This window comes from Podarcis liolepis, assembly GCF_965112155.1.
Source record: "Podarcis liolepis genome assembly, chromosome: 6".
Classification (NCBI taxonomy): domain Eukaryota; kingdom Metazoa; phylum Chordata; class Lepidosauria; order Squamata; family Lacertidae; genus Podarcis; species Podarcis liolepis.
The window spans coordinates 37,437,601-37,463,270 of record NC_139559.1 but is presented as its reverse complement, the minus strand read 5'-3'; the positions used below and the strand labels follow the sequence as shown (position 1 = coordinate 37,463,270).

At 41.6% G+C, this 25,670-nt stretch overlaps 1 protein-coding gene across 5 annotated transcripts in view; it reads left to right on the top strand.

The window, feature by feature from the left end:
- RAP1A (RAP1A, member of RAS oncogene family) overlaps positions 1–25,670 on the top strand; it is a 90,883-nt gene that overhangs the window by 37,506 nt on the left and 27,707 nt on the right. For 4 of the 5 annotated variants that reach the window (XM_083509096.1, XM_083509098.1, XM_083509099.1 and 1 more), the window contains exon 2: positions 15,764–15,834. The gene's annotated coding sequence lies outside the window, so the exon portion shown is untranslated. The remainder of the gene's footprint in view (positions 1–15,763; positions 15,835–25,670) is intronic. The other variant, XM_083509100.1, reaches the window with a different exon arrangement.

The following is a 25,670-nucleotide window of genomic DNA, read 5'->3' as shown; positions in this document are numbered from 1 at the left end:
GTATCTACAGGAAGCTGTCCAGTCAGTTCTTCCTTGGTGGGTATGCTTCTCAATATTAATATTCTGCTTCATTTTCCTGTCTGGGCCATCACAAGCTCCACTTCCCTTCCTGCCTACTGTCTTGATCTCTTTGCGCACAAGCCAGCATTATGCACACTTTGAATTCTTGACATTTCCTGACTCTGACTCCCGACTTCAGTCTCTTAACTCTGCTTTGGCTAGGTTATTAGTTTTTAAAACGTTAACAGGTTAAACTATACTGTATATTTCATTTCATGGATGTCATGATTACTTCAACATGGTTTCTAAATACAACACATTTTCAAATGTTTTTGAGAGTAATACTTGATCATATTCCTGTTTAAAAAGAGTCTAGAAAAAAGTAAATTGCTTTCCCTTCAATTTTTGAGTAACCCAAAACTTATATTTATGGTTTCTTTAGATAACACTTGAAGCTTAATTCACAATACATTTAAAAAATCCAAAGGCTGAACCTTAAGGGGAGGATCAAGAGCTTTGTGGTGTTTGTCATTTAAGCCTTGGAAAAGGGGAGCGAAAATTATATGTATGTCTGGTTCTGTTTGCACAAGGACCAATTTGTAACAAATATTTTCTGGGAGCCTGCGTATTTGCTTGAAAAATTCTTATCGACAGAAGCAGCTCAGTTTTCTAACTTGATTTATATGAGATTGCTGTCTGTTCGAGGAAGCATTATTCAGTTCCCTGGCCAGCATTTCTGCTTGGGCTATCTTATCAAGTTAATACTAAAGCAAATTGAAAAGATTCATTCAGTAAGTAGGAGTTTTGGTATGAGGAGTTTCTTCCAGCCCCACTCCACCCCCCACCCCCCACTTTTGGACTCTTTGCATATGACTCAGTATCGCTGACTAAAAACTTGCCGAAAAATGCATTAGCTAAGTGAAAAGCTGCAGAGCTTCCCACTAGTGGACTTTTTCAAAACGTTCTCTCTGAGGTTACTTTTAACTTATCTCTAGACCAGTGTGGGTTTCAAACAGGCTTACAAATAAGACGAAGGGGAGGGGAAATATTAGTGGCTCATGGAAAGTATGTATTGAGTGCCTATTATGGATATTTCCTCTCTCCTGTTCCATACTTTCAGCTGGAATAGACACTCATCCTCTGCATTTGAAAACTCTGGTCACAGCCACCCCATAAATTTAAAGCCGCCTTGTACCACTTTAGCAGTTATTGCTTTTCCCAAAGAATCTTGGGAAACTCTAGTTTAAGGGTGCTGAGAGTTACTAGGAGAGCCCTCATAGTGCTACAATTCCCAGCACACTTAACAAGCCACAGTTCCCAGGACTCCTTGGGGGGGGGGCGTGTTTGCTAAAGTGGTATAAGAGTGCTTTAAATGTACTGTGTGGATGTGACATCTGATAGAACCCTAATTGGAGGTTGTTGCAGAACAGTTCCTCCCTCCCTCATTCTTATTTTATTTTCAGAATAATTATCTGGAAAATCCTTTGTAGGACATTGCCCGGTTGTGCAATATAGGAACAACTTGCTTCTTTTGGTGGCTTGCATATTACTGGGCTGCTGAAATTTCTCATACAATAACTCTTCTGAATCCCCACCTCCTGATATTTCTCTAATTATGCAAAGTTAGCACATCAGAGCAAAGACTCTGGTTCCACCCACACCATACTCTTAAAGCACATGGCTTTCCCCAAAGAATCATGGGAACTGTAGTTTCGCCCCAACAGAGCTATATTTCCCAGCACCCTTAATAGACTACAGTTCCCAGGATACTTTGGGGGAAGCCAGATGATTTAAATGTATGGTGTGCATGTAACTTCAGAAAGAATGTGCTAGTTTGCATAGGCAGAGAGGTGTGAGGCAGGGGGAGAGCATTCAGACATGCAATCCTACCCACATTCATATCTCAGGTGGTGCAACAACTTATCCTGCTAAATATTTGAATTAGATACATTTTTTTAATCACAGCTTCTGTCGCTGTGCTATATCTCAGGTAGGTTTATATCACTGGGCTTCTCAAGCATTGTCCCCAAATGTTTCATAAGAGGGAAGCTATTTTGAGTTCCTGGATGACAACAGCTCTTCACAATTATATAGCTGCTTATCTTCAGCATAATATCTTCCAGCTCCCTGTTTACTTTTGGCTGAGCTTACAACACCTCCCATGGCAAGTCTAGAGAAGGTGTTGGTCTGAGATGAGATAGAGACTATGCAATAAGAAATAAGAGAGAAATAAGAGATTGTTTGTTTTTGTGGTCAATGACATCTTCTCTCTGCCTTTTCGCCCCCAAATGCATATACACGTATCAGTTGAAAGAATTCTGGGCCATCATCCCTTGAGATATTATTCTTGACCACATTAATCAAAGGATTTTGAGTGGGTTGCCCAGCTGCTGCTGTTTGCTGTATGAGAAAGGAAGTTCAAGAGTCAAACAGATAAGGCTTTTGCTTTTGCTTTTCTTTTGCTTTGGGATTGATTTGACAAAACTGCTTTTAAAAAACAACAAGTAAGACATTAACCATTTAGAGAATTGAGATGACATCACCTTTCTAGTTAGATTGACAGGTAACCTTGGTTTTTAAATTACGATACCGAGTTCAGTATTCACATGGACTTTGTACAAGCATGAGTCATTATCTATATCTTTGCAATAAAGTGAAGGTCTTCTATGACTTGGGCATTTTATTGTCAGTATGTTCCAATACATCACAAAAGGGACCATCTTTCCATAAATGTACTTGACTGCCCATTGTCTTCTGTAGTATGTCAGTTTAATCATTGTTATGATGGTCCATATCTTATCAAACTAATCAGCTATGGTTTGAGTCCTGTTTTGTAGGTCCTTGCAGCTGTCAAGAAGTTGACCGTTTCCGAATCCATGCCTGAAGCTAGCAGTTTCACACAACCTGGTATTAATATTTTAGGATCAAGGGAACCTTGATTTTCGTAATGTGTAGAATAGGTTACTTAAGCCACATAGGCGTGCTATGCACTTATGGTGTGCAACTATGGGCAATTCCGACATAATGTACCTGGCTCACGTTGCTCTCTGCATATAGCACAATGGCTTAATTGATACGGGATAATCTGATAAGGGTGTCTGAGAATGGAGAGTGCTGAATTGTTGAAACCAAGCTTGGTGACCTTCAAACACCTTTTAGCCCTCGGTTTTTATAGCTATGTGATCAGAAGCTTGCTTCGAGCAAGGCAGTATGCGAGCACACGGCGAGAGAGCTTTATTTCTGAAGACTGAGGCAAACAGTGCTCCTGAAGTATTCACTGTTGCTGTTTATTGTAGGGGCACATCCAGGCTTCCTTTTGCTCCACGCTTTACAGATCCAGGTCCACTGAACTGGAGCAAACAGTAATTTGCCAGAAACTCAGTTGCTGCTTATGCCAGTTCAGTAGTAAACGTGGGTTTTCCCACCGGGACAAAAAACGCAAAAAATTGCTCAAACACAATAAGGCTGTCTGGTTTGAGCCCATAGTTAAAGGACTGCCATTCATTATCTATAATATTGTTAGATGAGATTTATATAGATGATGTGGCTGATCTTGTTGCCAAGATCAGGATGAGTTACCATCTTAGCATAGAAGGTGTCCAGTACCTAATTATAATCTGAACTGAAGATAGAAGGTTTGTTGCTGATACCAGAGGTTTAGAACCCACTTTGCAGATTCTGTATAATTGTGCTAGCTACTTCATAAGTTTAACTATGTTGGAGAGTCCTTGTGTACCTTGACATATTGCATCAGTTAGCACCTACAAGCTTAAATACTGGCTCATTTTCTATGATTGCAGTGGGCAACCTGTAAAGTCTTTTCATCAAGAAAGATACCAGGGCGGCTCTCTACCTGTTCTCTGGTCCTGATTTTTTTTTTTGGGGGGGGGGCAGTTCATCAAAACTCTCTTTAGGTTTACATTTAATAGCCAGGGTTTAAGCCATAAATGATTTTAATTTACTTGTTTACTGGCTATTTTGTATCATTTCTAACTTTAAAACTGTTCCTTTTCTAGCTTTTTGAATGGGGAAGCATACAATTTCAAAGTAAATAGCTGTTTTTACTGAAGGCAGATGTTTTATACAGGGAGTCTTTAAATGCATTTGACTCGTTTGCAGTGAGGTGATAAAATATTACCATGGTTCTCTTTGGTGACTCATCCTAATAATTACTGTGTACTGGGTGTTGACTTTTGTGATAGTACTTGTTTTGCCTTATCATAGGTACATTTTAAAGCTAAATGTGGAAGTGACTTTCTATTCAACCTTGAGCTATTCCGGTTAATTTGTTAACCTATTATGCATAACCTTGAAGGGAGAATCAAACAATGTCTGTAGATTGATCAGTCCATAACAGCTTAAGCTACACACTTAGTTGGCAATACAGTATCCATTTATTGCTAATCTTCATCGTTCAGAGATCAGGTGGGCACTTCAGCCCTATGTGTAGTGGGTGCCCCCTCCCCAACTCTTGCTACATGTCAAGCTTTCAGTGTAAACAGTCTATGAGAAATTAATCCACGCTGAAGTCTCTGTGTTAGGGCTGGGCGATATCTGGTTTTTAACATTCTGATATATCATCAGCTAAAATATCATGTCTGAAATAAGAACAGAGCTATGTAGAGGCATTGGCTAGCTTCATGATTTCCCCCACATTGTGATTTTTGCATAGGAAAGCGAGATTCTTTAGCTTGCAAAATGTCCCATGTTTCCCCTTTGAATCCCAGGAGCAGAGCATATACTTTTCAGGCCAAAAGTCCCAGGTTCCATCCTTGATATCTCTCTACTGGGCTGAAAAAGGCTCCAGAGAACCTCAAGGATGATGCAAGTAAATGCTCTTGCTCTGTGTTGTGTTTGATGGATTGTTTTATGATGTGATATGAGTTTTGTTGAATTATTTTGTTGACCACTTACGTTGCCTTGGCTGAAATAGCGGTGGGTGGGTGGGTGGGAATCAATAAATGGAATAATAGCAGAATTGGGGAAGCAAGGGTGTTAGCTTGGAAAACCTGATGACATTTTTGAATGGTATTTGGCTTTCCAGTTAAAAGATCAGAATAGCTTGATAAAATAGACTGATCTCAGCTCAGCTTTGTTTTCTCTTGATTGAGTTAGGAAGGGGTGTTCTCATTCTTTGCCTTGAAGTGAGTTCAGCATGACCTCATGCACACACAAGTTAACTGACTGCTGCCACTACTTTCTTGATCTTGTGCAGTTAATCTGTATCTCTGAAATATAAAGTTTTCTGAGGACCCTCCAGGCAATTAATCTCTTCACTTTCCTTGGTCACCACTGAGTGACCAATATGTTTGTGAGCTTTCCACACTTCTGTGGAATAGATCTGTGGGGTTTGTGCCGCCTCGTTTCTGATGATCTATGCCAGGGGTAGGCAACCTAAGTCCCATGGGCCGGATGCGGCCCAATCGCCTTCTAAACCCGGCCCATGGACAGTCCGGGAATCAGCGTGTTTTTACATGAGTAGAATGTGCCCTTTTATTTAAAATTTATCTCTGGGTTATTTGTGGGGCATAGGAATTCGTTCACCCCCCCCCAAAAAAAAATATAGTCTGTCCCACCACATGGTCTGAGAACCTTCATTAGTTGTCCTTGTTCGGTTATCTTGCAGAGAACTTCATAGAGAAACGGTGTAGTAACATCCAGAATTTCATGAAGCAAAGTAACAGGATAAAATGAGCATGGCAGCAGCTCACCTGTTGGTGAAATCTGCTACTTTGTAGCTAATATTGATACACAATGCAGGCAAACCAATAGTTACACTTGGACAGGGTAAACTTTGTTCTTCCTTGGCTCAGAAGGCAGCTCAATGAATCATCATGATAATTAAATTTATTACCACCCTTCACTAGGAGATCCCAAGGTGAGTTAAAACAGTTTAAAATTCAGAAATAAAAACAGATGAAACAGATTACAGTCTCAGGAATAGGGTGGACCCTGCCAAAGGCCAGCATTCTCAAAAAGTTGTGTAGTAAAGAAGCTGGAAACACCTCTGTGGGGAGGGAATTCCACAACTTAGGGGCTGCCACAGAGAATACCCCTAAGAGAATGTATTTATGTATTGTGACTGCTGCCACTAGAATATTACGGTATATGCCCAAAGATCAAAAGAAGAAAAAGTCCCAACAAAAGAAGACTGGTTCAAGAAATTAATGGACTATTCAGAAAAGGACAAAACTCACTGGAAGAATAAGAAATCAAGATGATCAAGTTTTTAAGAACGAATGGAACTCATTTATAGTATATTTACAAAGTTATTGTAAACAAATTAAGACATTAGCAGGGTTAAAGCAAACAACGTGCAGTAAGAAAAACAACAACAACATATAAGTAACATAGAGGGTAAATAACAAATTGGTATAATTTGATATGCAGTAAATTAAAATATAAACAAGGAGCCGCAGAAAGAGAGTGAGGGAAGTCAAAATAAGAGAATGATTATCTGTGATTTAAATTTATTTTTATTTTATATATTGTAAAATCTTATAAATAAAATTAAAAAATAAGAATAAGAATGCCTTGTCCCATACCACCACCACCCAAACTTCTGAGGAAGGTGGAACTACCAAGAAAGCCCTCTACTCATCTTAACTTCTGAGAGGGTCTAGGGCAGCCTTTCAGATATTTGGGGCTAAGCCATTTAGGGCTTCACACACTTGCTTGGAAATGAGCTGGCAGCCAATGCAGCTGTTTTGTATATGCTTTATATGAGTTCCATAGGAAACTTCAGCCAGTAATGTGGCTGCTGAATTTTGTACCAGTTGAAGTTTCTGAGTTGTCTTCAAGGGCCGCCCCATGTAGAGCACATTGCAATAATCTAATCCGGAAGTTACCGGAGCATGGAGTACCATGGCTAAGTCATCTCTTTCCAAAAGGGGCTGTAGCTGGCAAACCAGCCCTGGTTGGAAATAGACACTTCTAACCACCAAGGCCACCTAGAATGTTGGAAGTCCAGATTATGCTGTGGTCTCTTAGCTTTGCCACGTTTGCATTGTTTTTGCTAAAAATCACAAGTCGCTTTGAAATGGGGGTGATTCATTGGTAATTTCATTATAGTTTCAACAGCCATGCAATTTGCTGTTTGTTGGGGAATGAGTAGCAGATGCCTTTGGAACGAAGAGTTTCAGTAGTTGCCTTTTCTCTTCTGTTAGCTTTCCCTATGAATGGAACATGGTGTAATCTCATGGCCATTAAGAGTGTTGATTCCTCACATTTTCTGCCGTGTGTGTGTGTGTGTGTGTGTGTGTGTGTGTTTTATAAATAGCAAGTCCTGAGTTATATTCTTGCTGAAATCTAAGTGACACTGGACAAGTTTCACTCTAGGGATAGTTGCTACTGAGGTCCCATGTGATATGTGTGTGTGTGTTTGTGTGTGATTTTCATATAGATGGTTTTTTACTTAATTTTTAGCATATAGTTTCCTTTGGTTCTAAAGCACATTTTTAGGGAAAGGATGAAGCCTACAACAGAAGAGAGTGGAGCTACTACTGCAGGATCAAAAGCCAAAAATTAGCTTTTTCCATAAGTTTTTCTTTAATAAATTACTTCATTTTTGGCATAGTTAATAGTTAAGAAAAAGATCACTTCAGTACAAACAACAATATTCAGTTCAGACATGATGCTAAGCCAGGGATCATGGTTTGTTGCTCATGTTCAAGCTGGGGAGGAGTGCATTGGGAGCCATCTGCACATTTATAGTAAACCATTAACTGTGGCTTACCATAAAGTGTGAATGCAGCTATTCTGTCACTAACCCCCCCCCCCCCGCACTTTTTTTGCTATTTGAGTAGAAAGAAGCAGATTCATTATGCTTCATTCTGTCTCCCAGGAAGCTGGAAACAACAGACACCCAATGAAGCACTTGAATCTGCCATGCATGGCTTTTTGATCCCTGAACCTACTTGATCTAAACACTTGAAACACAAAATGAAATAAATGGTGCAAAATTGATTTCATTGCCAACAAAGAGTTTATGAAAATCTACCAACCTCTTCTTTTTAATTGTGCATGTTTCCCCAAACAGTAACTCTGCCAGCCACAGCTCAGCATGAGCTGCAAGAATTAATTAACAAATGAAAATCCTGGCATTTACCATTATCACTGGCAGAGCTGTTTGTCAGACGTTGCATTCCTTGCAGACCCATCTGATCAGAAACAGCCTTTCTGTACATGTTCTAGCTGCTTATTTATCTATTTGGTTTTTTAAAAAAATACACTTAATTCATTTTTGCCTGGGAATCACTTGCATTGAATTCAGTAGGACTAGCTTTGAGTAGAATTAATGAGAACTGCGTTGTTTCTCATCTGAGTAAGATACTGATTGTACATCTGCAAGACAAACTAGAAAGATGGAACTTTTATGCAGCCAAATGCATACAGGTTTTAAACAAAGTTGGAGAATTGGAAAATCCTCCTCCATAGTCTCTGTACAGTGACGCCAATGGGATCTGGGCTTTTGCACACTCAGAACTGTGTGCTGGTGACTACTTGAAGATCACTAGTTGCAGGTAAGAAATCTGTCATTGGTGAATACCTTTCTCTAGCAGCTATCACTGGGTGAAGTCAGAATAGCCTTTTAGCTAGGTCCTGTTCCTGGCAAATTCTGAGTGAAATAATAGTAGTAATAACAGTAAACTTTACCAAGAAGTGACTTTTGGCCTTTACTTGTATGGCTATATTATTGTGGCATATTGCTAATCCCTCTGTTAAGTGTTAATTTTGTGAACTGACAGTATCTTGCACAGCAAATGCATTTACTCAGCATGCACATCTAGGGTGAAATTAGAGATACACAAAATACACTTGCCCTCCATATGTGGCCCCTGTAATGTCTTTTAAGCAAAATGATGAAGTGACACCTCTGCGCTTTCCCCCCTGCCTCTATAAATGGCACCCCTTGAAATGGACCAAGGAAAGGGACGTTCAGAGTGCAGTCATATATGGAGAGAGAGAGAGAGAGGCTGTGGGAATTTGTGGACAGAGTGCTAAACAAATTGCTTCGAACCCCTCTCAGCCACAAATGTTCAAATGCATAAATGTCTAAGTATTCCAAATGAAAATAATAATTCAAATACCTAACGAAAAGTTGCTTTTTTTGGGGGGGGGGGAGGAGAGAAATTGTTTGTGTAATTGGACCATTTCATTTGTTTGTCATTTGGGCTATTTCCAACGCCCTAAATAACCTTTTTCAATGGTAGGAATTGTAGATCTACACCCCTCCCCACCCCAAAATATAAATAAGTACTACCATGACTGCTTTTGTATTCTTTCTTAGGCATATACATACTTAGCAACATTAGGACACCAGATCTCAAATCAATTGCTGTTTGTGAAACAGCTCTATAAGACTCACCAGCAAGTTTGAACTTCAGAGCAACTCACAACATAAAACTGTATCTTACAATTTGCAATGTCAGTAGAGGCTGGGGCTAGATGATTTTGCTCTGTTTCATAACAGTCACATGTCTTTTGTAATGTCTAATCCCACCCCTTGTCAAGAGATAAAATACAAAACAAATTCTATTGTATTCTATCTTCTTAAAGAAGCACTTTGCTCCTCAGAAGTAATAAGGTGAGAATTACCTTTTATCCTCATCTGTGCACCATTGCATACATTGCAGGCAGTGTTAATTGGGCTGTCATGTCTATCTCTGCATTCTCTCCTCTCCCTAAGGTGGGAGCAACTTTCTGCCGGAATGGGCAGTGACCTGTCTCTGTTCATTCTTATTATTTCCCATTGTTGCACGACACCTGTGGTTCATGATGGATATTCCTGTAGTGGTGTGGTAGGGTGGACTTCAGCACTTTGCTCTCCACTATGGTGGGCTTTAAATGTGTTTTTTGCTCCGCTGCTTGGGATTTTCTACCTTCACTAGGAAAAGAAGCAAACAGAGTTAAAATGTACCATATTTTTCGCTCTATAAGACGCACCAGACCACAAGACGCACCTAGTTTTTGGAGAAGGAAAACAAGGGGGGGGGGAATCTGACTCTCAGAAGCCAGAACAGCAAGAGGGATCGCTGCACAGTGAAAGCAGCAATCCCTCTTGCTGTTCTGGCTTCTGGGATAGCTGTGCAGCCTGCATTCGCTCCATAAGACGCACACACATTTCCGCTTACTTTTTAGGAGGGAAAAGGTGAGTCTTATAGAGCAAAAAATGTGGTAAATGTAAAGCATAGTTACACTTGCCTAGTAAAGTGTATATGTATAGTCCTTTATGTAAACGGTTTGCAAACTAGCCTTGTGATATCTCTCTATCTATCTCCATCATTGCGAACTTGGTCTTTGAATCATGCTAAAGCAGAACCACGGCATATTAAAGGAGCAAGCACAACTAGGGGAGGCTTAAAGAAGTGCAACATCTGATAGAAGGGAAAACATGATGATTCTACTCTAGAAGGGCAGATGATTGTAAAGAAAGAGAGCTGTCTGACTGCTGGGGTAAACGTACATATTAAAAGAGGCAGAGAACGGATGCATCCTCCTCTTTGGGCCCAGAATAACTGAATAGCAGAGGAGGAGCCGGCAATCCATTTAGGCTTTAATCTTGCAATGATGCGTGGGAAGAGAGAATAGTTGCTGTTTCCCTCTTTAAAATACATGTGGGGGCCTGATTCTTCTTCCCTTTGTCACTCGCATGTGTCTTAAAGGAGAAAGCTGATGCACTATACTTTTATTTTGGAATGGAATTCGCAGGGAGATGTTGCCCTGTAAGACAGTACTAACACTTACCCCATAATCTAAATTTATTTCTGTTACTCTGAGCTTGGTAAAATGGCCAGAAAATGATAGTGAAAGGAAAATAACACCTGCAGATCTTTTAAGCAAATGGATTGAATAACTTCACACTGGTAGTGAAACGTTTAGAATCCCTCTTGAAGGATGATCTGTGAATTGGTGCCTTGGTAGAGTGAAATCCGGATATTTCTACCTTGATAGGAATGCCTGAAAATGAAATTAAATGAAAAATACTGCTTAATGCCAAGATGGCATCTGAGTGATGAATAAAACATAAAAAACCAATTATTACAATGCACAACAAAACAATCCCATTGAAACATTAAACTATAGACGTCCATGATTAAAATATGCAGTAAAATGGTCTCTTTAAACAGCCCAACAATAAAAGAGTCACTTGAGTCTTGTTAATGGCTGGGGGAACCCAGCCAGATGGGTGGGGTTGAAATAACAAATTATTATTATTATTATTATTATTATTATTATTATTATTATTATTATTATTATTATTTATTATTATTATTATTACTATGGCAAATGCCAAGCTACTTTGACACAAGGCAAAACTGGACATAATGGCAGCAAGCCAGTGTTTTCAAATGTGAACCGCATAGACAAATACGGAACTTCTGGTTTTACTCCCCAGTCCTTCCTGCACGCCTCCTTACCTCCCCGCAACTTCCCAAATGTTTTCACCTAGCTAAGGTAGCTTCAGTACATGAGTTCAGCTAAGGAAACATTGCTTTTCGGTGTTTGGGGTGCTGGAGTGACTTTGGTGAGGTTGGTTGCTAGCAAGGAGGATTCTACACTCATCAGCTAGTCTCACACCTTGTGCTGTTAAAATTGGACCGCCAGTCCCACTTTTTCTATATTGCTGGGATAGTTCCATGTTTTAGACACATTGAACTGGTGCCGTAGCTTCTAGTTTGGCCTTCAAAGCACTAGGCCTGCCATCTGTTAAACCAGGTATGGAGAACTTGTGAATTTCCAAGTGTTGTTGGACCACAGCTCTCATCATCCTTGACCATCCTGGCAGGAGGTAGCAGGAGTCCAGTAATAACTGGAGCCCCACAGGCCCCCCCCCCAATCCCTGCATTAGACAGTTTGGATTGTCACATGAGACTTCGGTGCACAGTAAGGCTGTGCTGTGTAAAAGAGTTTCAATTGTTAATTCGACAGGACTATGCTATGTTCTCTGAACTGCTGAGGAAAACACTGGTAGAAACTGAATTTTTTTTCCTTTTTGTTATCTTTTTTGCAAGCTTATTTGCCCTATTGTTTTGCTGCCTAAAATCACTTTGCTAAACCCACAAACACTTAATTTTAATATAAATGTACTTTTTATTGCATCCAGTACTGTAAGAGAGAGGGGACACTAGGCCTTGCAGCCTTCAAAAGTTTTGTAGAACTGTTTATCCATCAGCTCCCACACTTTGTAAAGAGGTTCAAAATATTTCCTACCAAATTTTGAGAGCTACATAGAGCAGGTAAAATGTAGGCAAAATGTTTTCATATATCGTCTCTTCTACCTGACTTACTATGGCTTCGAGCACCTGAATCACCCTTTTCAAATTTTGCAGGAATCTGAGCTGCCTTTCTCTCACACTTTATAAACAACCAAAATAGCAAACCCAAGGAAAGCCTTGAAATAAATATGTCAAGATTCCTGAAAGAAACTTTTCAATACCATTACAGTGGTACCTTGGTTTAAGAACAGCTTAGTTTATGAACAACTTGGATTAAGAACGCTGCAAACCGGGAAGTAGGTGTTTTGGTTTGTGAACTTTGCCTTGGAATAAGAACATGCTCCGCTTCCTGTTGAGTGTGTTCCATTTGTAAATTGAGTCCCCTGCTGCTATGGGAAAGCACGCCTTGGTTTAAGAACGCTTTGGTTTAAGAACGGACTTTTGGAACGGATTAAGTTTGTAAACCAAGATACCACTGTAGTCTGTTTTTCTACTACATTTTGTATATCACCTGTCCTCCAAAGAATTCATGGCATACAAATTCCCCCACTTTCTCCAGTATTTTCTCCTAACTACAGCCCTCTGAAATAGGTTGGGCTGAGGGATGGAGCCTGGCCCAAAGTCACCCATTGAGCTTTGTGGATGAATGAGGATTTGAATCTTGGTCTTCCAGGTCTTAGTCTGACACTTGAACCACACTGGCTGTCTAGTTGACATTATTAGACTTCAAATGAGGGTTTCTGCACTAATGACCTTGGTGCACATTATAGTTGTAATAGTACATAATAGTTTTAGCTTATGTTTAATGTAGTGGCAAACCTTGGTCTACCCAGGATTTTTACAGTCAAGGCACCGCTGTTCCCAAGCTGTTTCTTTCGGTGGGACGTGCATATTTTAGGCCATTGGCTTACAGCCTGAGTACATGGAATGATGCTTATGTGTAGCTCTTGGCCATGCCTTGTATACTTGGAATTTAATTCTATTTCAAAAATAGAAAACATACCAAAGAAGGATCCTTTTTAAGTACATTGATTTGTTGGATGTGGTGAGATAGTGTGTCTTATTGCTAAGTACCGATTCCCCTTTCTTCTGCGTACATAGTAGTCTCTGTACAAGAGTAACTTGGTTTCTGATGGTAGGGTGTGTGTGTGTGTGTGTGTGTGTGTGTGTGTGTGAAGGATGGACACCCTTAGAGTCAAACAAGCTTGATGGAATTTGTTGCAAAATGCAATACAAAGCATAGCTGCTGCTGCTTCTTCCCCCTTCCCCAAAGAAGCTCTTCTAGACTGTATCCTTAGGTAACCAAGGAGCCCACTGGCACTGTGAAATGCAATTATTCTGTGCCTTACATTTTTGCTAGTGACAAACATTTGCTGCTTATCTGAGCAGAATGAATGGCACCAGGCTGACCTGCCCACTGGAATTGCTAGCAAGGTGAAGTCAGCAAATTTTGAGGCAAGGCTGTTATGCTTTACCAAAGGTGACAAAGCCCTTCCTTCTTCTCACAAGTAATAGCAGAGAGGGAGACATGGAAAACAAGACAGGGAGTGATAATCAAACCTGCCCCCATGTTTACTGTAATACTCCATATGACTGATAATCCAAACACCGTCTGTTTCATCTCTTGTCACCTTCTCTTGTTCTGTGGCCATGCCATATTTGTATGGCACCCCACAAACTGTTAAGTGTTTCACAGCTAACACTGAGCAGATCCCTATAGAACAGGGACATGGTCTTTGTGCTTATATATTCAGGTAACCTTTAGGGCCTGGCCTGCTTTTGGAAGTGCCACATTCAACTCCAGAAATTGCCCAGAGAAGGAATTGTTGTATTTTCAATAGAACACGTTCTGGTGAGTGGTCTGTAGTCCTTCCTGTTTTGCCCAAGACAAAGCCAGCTGGCCTGTGGCTGCCTGAGACAAAAGCCCACTTGGGATGATCTCTCTCTTCCCCAACCTTGTCCCTGAAAGACTCCCTTGGGCCTGAAGCCAGGCCCTTCACTGTTCCTCTAATGGGCTGTCATCTCTCAATGGAGACATTCTGTGCTGGCTTTCAGGCTGTGTGTAAAACCTACTAATTTTAGCTCATAAGCGCTTCAGTGATCTCGTGGACTAAGAAAGAATGCTAAAACACTAGTTACCTCTTTGTCTCTGCGCAGGAGAATACGATCCGTTGCTTTTAATATGGGAGATGGTTTTAGAAGCAAGCAAATAATTAGCCAATTGTCTGGAGAGAAATCTTTCTCGCAAGACTTCACTTATGATGAACAGACTACAATAAAGATATATTTTGCAACTGAGATAACTGTTGAAGAAAGATGGAAGCAAAGGCTAGGCCAAGAAAAAAAGAACGTGGCAATAAATGACACAGCTGTGTCCTCTTTTACTCCAAAAAGACTTTTAAACATTAGTGAAGCTATTTAAGTATTAGTGAAACTGTGGGACGGTACTGCATGAACCACACTGCTGTAATTCCAAGCATCACAAGGGAATTTGTATAAAAGGTACTGCTTGGTACCTTATGTCCCCTCAACAGAAATAACTATGTAGTATATCCTTTGTGTAAGCAGGGTATTCCATGTAAAGGCATGTGACTGCAAGCTTGTACTGTAGCTTTGCTTTAATGAGAAGTTGCATTGAGCTGTTGTAGAGCCTCAGGAAGTTTTGCTTTTTTATGAGTCCTCTATTGGCTTTTTCTTTAGGTTGTGTGTGTTAATAGCTAGTTTTTCTAGGGGAGGGGGGAGCAAACTAGTGATTGAGTGTCATAATATTTCCTATAGCCCTTGTGGGTCCCCACAAAGCAATAGTAGATAAAGTAAAAGTACAAATGCTTCAAAAATATTTAGGGAATTCATAGAAAATTCCATCAAACTGCTCATGCAAAAGTTCTCTCTTCTAGTACTAGCCATTCAGTTTAGCACGGCAGTTTTTAGACAATGCTGGGTTGTTCAGCAGTTAGCATAATATAATGTAAGAATGTACAGTGGGAGGCTCCTATGGTTAGCATTAAATTGTTTAAGCTAACTATGCCATTATTTTGCTTCATGAACTTAGGAAGTGTGGTGTGTTTGTGAGGAGAAAACTAGACTTGGGCTTTGGGTACCACAATTTTATAGGCTGGAGAATGTTGAGCCTGCAAATATTCTGATGATCGTAGTTCATGTTCAGGGCACACAGAGGCATTTTGTCACGAAATTATATAGTGGTATTGCCCTTTTGAATCTTGTCGATTCAGTTTGTATTACTTCAGACTTTTGTAAACTTTTGTTTGCTGGGTTTTATAAGGTCACACAAATGCGAGATTCCAAAATTTACATTCACTTGAAATGTTCCAGATAGCCTGACTTGTTAATAGATGAATTCATCTCTCTGAAATCATGTGCACTGGGAAGCATTACTTCATTGAATGGGGAGAAGAGAGAAGTGTCTTTAAAGTCTGTTGAGTAAGGCTTGGCAGACAAACCCTGTAAAAGAAGAATTTGATCTTGCTTATTCTGTTTTTAAATTGGTTAAAAGTAATTAACTGCAGTTTTCTTTTCTTTTTTAGTCCCTTGGAGGGAGATTGGGAAGACGTCTAGCAGGTGCTGTCAATACTGATGAGAGATCTTATATGCCAAGGTATGGAATGTTTTGTTTTGTTTTTAAATAATAATAATATCTACATCTGCTCTGACCGGAGGTGTCTTGAATTGAACCTGTGACTTCTGCATGCAGGACATGGTCTCTGTCTTTGAACTGTGAAACCTCTCAAATTATGACATTGCATGCGTTGAGGAAGCAAGAGAGAGCCCCATGCATTTCAAAATTTCTGTTCTCTCCACCCCCTGCAGTATGTTTTTAAACAATGTGCTTTCTGCCATTATCAAAAGTTAACACAAACTATCCTTCCACAAAAGCATTACTACAACATCCCGTTCTTTGCTTAGATTGTTGCTATGCCTCAAGGTTTTCAATATTTTGACATCCTCCTGTTTAAATGTGGGTGGGCGGAATGGATATTTCCTGATGTTTGAACACATCAGCTTGCATCCTCTGCATATTTGGGTGCACTTTTGCATCTAACACAGCTTATTCCTAAATTAACAGTGAGTGAAAGGTCAAGAATATGGGCACAGGCAAATCAAATTGCCTTTACGCAGTTCATACTACATTATGCATGTACCCAAGTATGAGGATGACAGGGGAAAGAATTTCAGGGTGTCCCTTGGGGTGTCCAGTGGCACGGAGGTGGGATTTTCTTTTGACAGTCTGCCAGGCCACTCCACTGGGTCCAGACTGGCATTCCCCAACCCTCTGGGCCAATCCCACGGATTCCTCCAGTTCCCTGCCCTTGTCCCATTCCCCTCTGACCAGTCCCACCAAGATGTATCCACAGGAGTCATGACACTTACAACAAGGGTGAGTAGTCTTCAGGCTTGTTGAATCGTGTGTGTGTGTGTGTGTGTGTGTGTGTGTGTGTGTGTGTGTTTTATTAGAACCCCAAGATTTACTAGCCAGGTACAAAAGACACACGTTAAAAAAATAATGAGCAGGGAAATTCTCAGTGCTTTCTGAGCCTAGGAATTTCATTTTTTGTACCAGAACTGAACTGAGTTCACTATCCTTTCAAAAAAATAGCCCACTTCTGGTTTGCTTCTAAAAATTTAAGAAAATTAAATTTCAACCTCCTATTTTAAGTGGGAAAAGTTTACTTTGTGATAGTTATCGTTAAGCAGCTGGAAGTTCAAAACCCTGGCAGGATCTACTGCGGACCACCTAAAGCTCTACCAATGCATCCCTGTCTTACTCCTTTAGCCTTTCTTGGATGCACCATTTATTATATCACTTTAAAGACTTCTCTGCAAACACTGCAGAAAATCACTGCCCCATTTTGTGCCTGTTGAACTGAGAGTTGAAAGTGGACTGTAGAAGGCACTTCTACATGGGTCAGGCAGAATTTGAACCCGGGTCTCCCTGATCAGTTAAACAATATTTTTTCTGGACCATCGTGGCTCTTGCTAACTAGTCCATTACTGAAGTTTGAGTGCTAGCTCTCTCAGCACATCCACCCATCTTTTTCTGCATATATTTATTTAATATCAAAAAGTATCACTGACCTATATCCCAAGGCTGGCAATTGACTGAGTGCTCTGAGGATGTTTGGAGTTATTCAACTACTACATAATTATAATGTACAGGGTCCATAATACAATGCATTTTGGTTTGGCCAGGTTTTTCCAGCTTAAATATTCGTGGCGGGTCTTTGCATTTACAGAAAGTGTTCTGAATTCACCTATCAGGATTAAATTCATCTGTTCATCTGTCAGTAAGCAACATACAGTTCCTCAATAGAGTGTGTCACATTTAATCTAAGCAATAAATAAACTTGCATCCTCACCTCTAACTCATGATAGTTTTATGAGCTGTGCAATCCATCTAAAATGAGGTTGTTTAAAACTGGCATAGAGTCTGGCCCAGGTATCTGCTGACTAATCAATAAGAGGCATGATGTAACCAGCAAGAGATAAAAGTCTTATATCAAATGAGAGACCTAGCTCCTGTATTTTCTACAATATGAATGAGCAAATTTTACTGCCTGACCTGTGACTACTCCTAGGTTGATATGGTTATCCCTGGCTCCTGGTTTGTTACGCAAGTCATATAACATTTCAAATGATAGTCTGGGAAGAACACCATGGCTAGGTTTGGATGAACATATATTGGCTTCTTAAGCTGGTGTCTGTGTGCATGCACCCTTCCCTTCCCATTGTGCTGCAGTTAATTCCAGACATATTCAGTTAACCATAGTTTCCCACCACAATCACAAAGCTAGGGTTACAAGGTTTGGAACAAGCTAGGATCTTAATCAACTTCAAACTGTTTAATGTCCTATCTATTTCTGAACCTGTTAACCATAGTTCCCTGGTGCAGACATAATGGGAAGCTGTGGTTATGCTTAACTGAAGACTTCCCAGCTTATTGCAGCTCCCAAATAAGCGAAGGGGTGGCATAGGTTGAGAGGCTTACACACATCTTAGCTTATTAAGCTGAGACATGAGAATCTGGATACAGTCTGCAAGGTTCCATTTAGATAACATACCAAGCCATGGTTTGTGCCAGGCATGGCTGGAGCTTCCAAAATATGCAAGTGCTTTCTTTTTCCATCAGTTCAGCACTTCAGTCTCTAGGTGCAGTAATTCATTAAGGAGGAGGAACAATCATAACTGCAGTTTGTCAATTTAGATATGATGTTATACCATGGTTAGCACAAAATATGGTTCCTAATTCTAGCTCGCTGGTTCATTTTATACTATAGTTTGTCAGTTTTAAACATCACACCATCAAACTATGGCTAAGTATTCTTAGCCATGAAGCCTATGGCAGTAGTCTTGAGCCTATGGCCGTAGTCTTTAGGGCAGGGGGCGGCAAGCTATGGTCCGCGGGCCGGATCCGGCCCAATTGCCCTCAAGATCTGGTCCGTGGATGGTCCATGGATTGTGTGGATTCTGTTCATTTTTTTTTCCTGCGCCATTTTGGGGGGACGCCATTTCCCCCCCCTCACACACTGCAGTGCCTCCTCCCTGGCTTCTCCCCACCCTTTGTAGAGGAGGAAGGGGCCTGGGCTGAGCTGGCTGAGTACCACTTTGGGCAGTGCCTCTCCAGAGCCAGCCAGCCAGCCCTTTGGGGCAGCTCGTCTCGCCATTGCTGCCGCCGCCAGCCTCTGCCACTCGCAAGAGCAGGCACAGGAGCCGCAGTTGGCAGAGTGCAGTGCAACGCCTTGCCAAAAGGGCTGGTTGGGTCCGGAGAGACGCTGCACTGTGCTCTGCCAGCCGCGGCTCCTGTGCCTGCCCTTGCAAGTGGCAGAGGCTGTCGGCGGCAGAGGGATGAGCGGCCTGAAAGCAAGGGCAGCCACAGGAGCCATGGTTGGCAGAGCGCAGCGCCTCTCTGGAGCCAGCCCGCACTTGCGCGGGCAGCACCATAGGTAGGCAGGGGGAGGGGGCGGAGAGAAGTCCCCTCCGCCACGTGCATGCATGCAGTCCGGCCCGCCACAAGGTCTGGGGGACAGTGAACTGGCCCCCTCCCAAAAAAGTTTGCTGACCCCTGCTATAGGGTGTGGGTATGGGTGTCTGTCCACATCCTATATTTCAGAGTCCATATTCTGAATAAATGGGTACTGCTTTATGTATCTCATATACAGTTAATCCTAAATCAGAGTAATATATTGTTCTGGGTGAAAGAAGGCCCCAGACAGATGTGCAAAAATTAAGGCAGCCATGATTACCTGAAAGGGATAGGGTCACAGCTTAATATAGATTTCATTATTTGATTGCATTGGGTTTTTTAAAAAGTTGCCTGTAGAAAAGTGTATGAATAAATCGAACCTTATTTTCTATTTTTCTTTAAATTTTTAGCTTCTCTTAAAGCTTGAACATAAAGCTTCTTTTCTGGTGTTACCAATTTCGGTACTTTCCAAAATTACAACTTCCCCTCTTCTCAGTACAAAACAGCAGTCTTGTACAATGAAGAAAGTGAATTTTGCTGCTTAGGGAAATTTTCAAGTAGAAGACAAGATTCAAATAATGATGACTGAAGTGCTTTGCCACCTTTAGTGTGCAAATACGGTTGCTTATTTGTGTACATCCAGGGCAGCTGTACAGGAAAAGGCACTGAATACTAACTGTGAGAGTTTTCATTGTTGTAAAGTTATAGGCATCTCTTGCTTCTAAACTAATGGTCACCAGGGATGTCGCAGCAAGAGACACCAGTGATTCTTCACTCTTCACCAGTCTGACTCATCTCTGCCTCTTGACTCCCTCCTTCCATGCTTTAGCTTTTGCCTCTGATTCTGGATTTCTGTCTGCCACAGACTCTCCCAGCTTACTAAGCCTTGTTACCCCTTCAGCTTCTCCTTCTCAGTCTTCTCCCTCTTTTTCCCTGTGACTACTGATTGTTGTCCCATCGCCACACCCTGACCTCTGAGCCTTCTTCCATTGGTGGTTCCCCAGCGGATTCCAGCCACCATTCCTCTGCATCCAACCAGTCTATGACAATAGGATGGCAGTCTCAGATTTACTGCCTGTCTCAGATTTACTGCCTGTCATGTGATACCAGCATGAAACCTAGAAATTTTTACTATATAAAGTGGGAGGCATTTTTGAGAAGCTCAGCATGTTGCCTAGAATTGTATTCTGCCCCCGCCCCATAAGTGAAGAGAGCCTAGTTGTTCTGCCTTAAGCTTTTATTGATCATTGCAGATTGGTCTGTCATTTCCCATAACTTTTATCTTCTGCACTTAATGTGTTTACACTGGACTCTGGTGTGTGTAGCGAATTTTAACACACTTCCCGCAGCCACCCAATCAAATCCTGGCTTGAGAAACTAGATACGTACAAACTGTGTGCAGCTACACACAACTCCTGTGCTACCACATCACACCTCCCTCTGTGGAAGTGGGTCAAGCAAACCAGAAAGTTGCAGTCAACCATAGCTTCCTGGAAACTTTGATTAGCAGCTTCCAAACTGGCCAGGGCTTGAAAGAAAGCTTTCAATCCTGGGTTAAATTTGGCTTGCCAAATGTTCCATGCCAATGCTTGGAAGCCATTAGCAATAGTTTCCAGTTTGCACATGACAGGAAGCTATGGCTAACTCTGGCTTTCTGGTTTGTTTCACTGCTTGTGCATGCGGAAGAATGCAAGCAGCAGCAGTGGGGCTGTATACAGGTGCATGCTGTCCATGCATACAGGATCTGACTGTGCAAACATGGCCAGGGTATTGAATGCATTGTCATCCCAAAGTACAAATGATAAACCTGTGACCCTCTTGATATTGTTGGACTTCTACTCTTGCCAGCATGGACAATGATCAGTGATGATGGCGGCTGGAGTTCAACAACAAATGTAGGGTTACAGGTTCCCCACCCTTGCTGTAGAGTCTTGGTTCATTTACAACGGAAGTGGAATCTCTTAACATGTTGCAAACAAATTGATCAGTATTTTTGTTAGTCTTTAAGATACTACAAGACTTCTCCTACAAACTACCAGTGTGGTGTAGTGGTCAAGAGCGGCAGTCTCGTAATCTGGGGAACCGGGTTTGAGTCTCCACTCCTCCACATGCAGCTGCTGGGTGACCTTGGGCCAGTCACACTTCTCTGAAGTCTCTCAGCCTCACTCACCTCACAGAGTGTTTGTTGTGGGGGGGAGGAAGGGAAAGGAGAATGTTAGCCGCTTTGAGACTCCTGAAGGGGAGTGAAAGGCAGGATATCAAATCCAAACTCTTCTCTTCAACTCTTCTACCTTGACTAGCCCTCAGGACATTTTCGTGCCATGGTTTGCCATAGTTTTCTACTCTGAAAACACTTGTAACTTTCAAGTTCTTTAGGGCTTCGGAACTGAAAAAGCACTTTGCTGTTTTGGTGTCCTTCCTTAGCAATTTTTTTCCTCCCTTCGAATTGCCAAGCCCTTTGACCCTTTGTCCACATAACTCTAACATTTCCTGTTTGGATAGTGTTATGTAGTTATACAGATTTATGGGAACTACTCTGAGCCCTCTGAGATATAATGAGGTGCAGATCCTGTATTACAGCTTTTCCCCAAAGTGTACATTCAAGTATTCTGCTGCTATTGAGAAAGGAGGGACATTGGATAAAGAGAAAGCTATGCTTTGCTACCCTCCCTGAAAAGTCCCACATGCAAGGGCCTGAATGATGAGGCCTTAAATATTGAGCTTTGTCCCATATATAAACCCTATGCTAATGTGGTCCAGCTAGACCTGGGAAACATTTGCATTTGGGTGCTGGAGGCTCTCCTGAGAGTAAACAAGAGAAGGGGCAGCCAGCCTTGTGGGACTCAGAAAAACCTTCTAAAACCAGTGAGATGATGCTGTGCAGTGCCTTGGCCTGGCCTCTGGCAGTTCTGCCTGAATACTATGGATATGCTTGAGCATTCTGCACCTGCTCTTGTAATGATGTTTGTCATTCCTGCCAAAAGCTTTACGGCAATTACCTAATTAAACTTCCCAACATCCCTATGAGGAAATGAGGCCAGGTGCTGGCATTTTGCACATGGGGAGAATGAAGCTGAGAGCTGCGGGTGCGTAAGAAGTGCTCAACTCCCAAGTTGCTGGTTGGTTTAGTATGGTGTCCGTGTCGTCTGCAGGAAGCTGCTTACATAATACTGTGTGAAGGTCATATCTTCATAGCGTGTTTCTTTCCTATTCCTCCTGAAATGAAAAGCTTGTACAACCAATAGTGCCTGTTCAATTTTTTTCAAAAAACTTTCCTTGAGCTCCTATGCTGCATTATAATTGGCTTTTGAAATGCTCCCTGCTTTCAAGATCAGGTTTTTTTTTTGGGTGGTGCAACATGTTAGAGTGCTGGAGGCAGGGGACTTCTAACTGAGAAACACTCAAGGCAAAAACCTCTGGGTACACAGAACTAGTTTCAGACTTGTTTGGGCCCTGTCCTCCGCCTTGTCCTCTAGTTAGCCTTTGGCAATCTAATGTTTGGGAGCTCTTCTCATTCCTATTTAGTAAATTGCTGTTGGCTCCTCTGATTTCTGCAGATGTGTTGTGTCACATAGATTTTTACAGCAGAGCTTGCATCAAAACCCTTTATTAGTGAGCAAATGTGGCAGTTTGCTGAAAAGGAAAGAAAAATGGCTAGGCTAGTATAGCAGTAAAAGTCACCCATAAATAGTAGCATAATTCTTTTCAATAAATATCTGCTTGGGTATTTGTCTCATTTAAAAAAACCAAAAACAAAAAAACCAAGGATCAGACTGAATTAATAGATGCGTGACACAATTTCACCTTAGTATATTGCTGGTCTGGAGTGGGCCCTCCCCAATTTCCCGTCCCCCAATACTATATCTTGTACACCAGAGTGTCAAACTAGACAGACAGCTATTCAGAAGATTCCTTTGCAACCCATTCTTTCAAGAAAAACCAATGTGGTCATTGTTCAGAACTTCAGCACTCTTTCCATAGCTGCCAGCCAGCAGAGTAATTGGCAGAACAGTTGACTCAAATGCCTGCACAAGAAGAGAATTGTTATCCTCCTCCTGACCTACTAACTAAATGACACACATACTAGAACACCAGTGAAACACTTGAGTGATTTCATTTGTGGCCATTATTAGTCTGCACACATCTATAGGAACAACCACAGCGAACTGTTACCAGGAATAGATTGGATTTGACCTCCTAGAATTTGGTAGCTGGGTTGCCTAGCCCAGGCATCAAGCTTTTTATTTGAAGAAACCCCACTCTTGCAACAGCAGCACATGGGTGTAGATTAAGAAAACCAGGAGGAGAAAGCTACCCGCTGTCACAAATGTTTCTAGAGACCTTAGAGCATCTACTCTCACTTGAGGCCAGATTCACCTTCATCATGCTTGCTTATTATGGGCTGCTTTGAACACCACCTGGTGCATGCTAGATACTATGCCTCCATAGTACTTGGTCCTACCTATACCTTTGCTGCTAGCTGGATTTTGGTTTTACATTCCTCTTAGATCTTAGTAAAAATGGTTTGATTTGTTGCTTAATTGCAATGTATATTTATTAATACAAGATGTTTTGATTGGCCTCATATTTGTATAACTATTTTGCTCAAAATTTGAAGATGTACCCTTTTGATTAGTGAATTACTGTACCTTAAAACATTGCTGTTTTTCTCATGTGAACTTTCCCAATTTTGTGAGCCACTTTGGGCATGATTTTCCATGGAAAAGCAGCATTTAAAAAACCTAATGATTTGTCTTAACTTTCTCTGCAAGACTCATTTTCCTGCACCCAAGAAAGGCACTAATTATAGTGGAGTGAAACATATCTAGCATAATAGTGAATGTTGTTTTGAAAGGTTGTGTGTTTTTGACAAAAGAATACCTGTCTATTTTACCACAATTAATGGTGCAGTCATAGAGGGCGAATTTGCACATTTGATAGCTAGAGCTGAGTGCCTCTGGGCATGTGAGGAGCATATTTCCTTTGCAAGGGGATGTGACTTTGTTCCTCTGGTGACTAGAAGTTGGTGTCCTCTGCTCTTCATCCTGTTTCCTTGTCTATGGAGATTATGGTCCCACAAGATACCTTGAGAGAAAATGTAGGGTAAGATGGCAGGTAAATGGGTAGAGTGGATGTGGAGCCGTAATTAAGGAATTGCTGGTTTGTCTACATGACACCTGGATTAGAGGAGGACTTGCCAGATTTACTTAGCATAAATGGATTCTGAACCCTCCCGTTCTGAAATTCTTGCCAGCCAAGCGCTTTGCGTTTCCCATTAGGTGTTGCTGGTGAGTCTCTGCTTTGCATTGGGAGGCAGTAAGCAAAGTTAAGCCTGCTGCCCAAGGCTTGTGCTGAGAGTAGGATCACTGTCCAAAACTGGGCAAATGTATTGCAGGGCTTCGCTGCAGATAGTGGCAGGCTCCAGGTGGTAAGCTGGAAACATAAAAGTATGCTGTGGAATGCCCAGTGAAGCATCCCTCCCACCATTGTACCAACATATCCAGAAAGTGTACCTGTTGTATGGAGTATTCCAGACTTAGCTTAATGGTGGAAATCACTAAGGATTAATGAAGAGATACTCCTTTCCTTGAGTGCATAAAATTTCCAGACCTGGATCACTACTGGTGCAAATACACTAGTGGTATTTAGGCATTCACTCATATGAGCAGGCAAAATGGTGTTGCACAAAATGGTGTCCAGCCCTACTACCCTCTACTAATGGTGGTGGTGGTGGTGTTGGGAGCCCTGAAGCAGGTAGCATCTTCGAGGTGTGAGGATTTAGAACCCTGCATAGTCAGGGAGCCAACATATGTAGAACAGTCTCCCCACTTAAGACCTTCGTCATTGAAGATACGCATGTGACTGAGGGGCACTGAGTACATTCCAGCTCTTGCCTTCATTCAATTTCAACCAAATGCATCTTGGGATAATAGCTGGTTCAGATGTGCAGCCTTATATAGGGAAGCTGTAGTAGTGATTATTTTCTTGTTGGCTATAGAAACACACAGTGTCGTATTTGTCCCCTCCCCAAACAGAAATACCCATGCTTAGGTACCAGTGCTGGAAGGAAGGATGTCCTGTTGCTCCTGTAAAAAGCCTAAACAACTTGGCTTTTTGCTGCCTGTGGTAATAACTGCTTGGTCTTGTACCATTGCTATTGGCTACCTGTTTCACATTCCTGCCAACCTAGCAGTTCGAAAGCACGTCAAAGTGCAAGTAGATAAATGGGCGGGAAGGTAAACGGCGTTTCTGTGCGCTGCTCTGGTTCGCCAGAAGCAGCTTAGTCATGCTGGCCACATGACCCGGAAGCTGTACGCCGGCTCCCTCAGCCAATAAAGCAAGATGAGCGCCACAACCCCAGAGTCGTCCGCGACTGGACCTAACGGTCCCTTTACCTTTACTGTTTCACATGAGCACACAGCTACCTCTGATGGAACTTAATCAGAGCAGATTAGCATCACAACAGTCAAAAA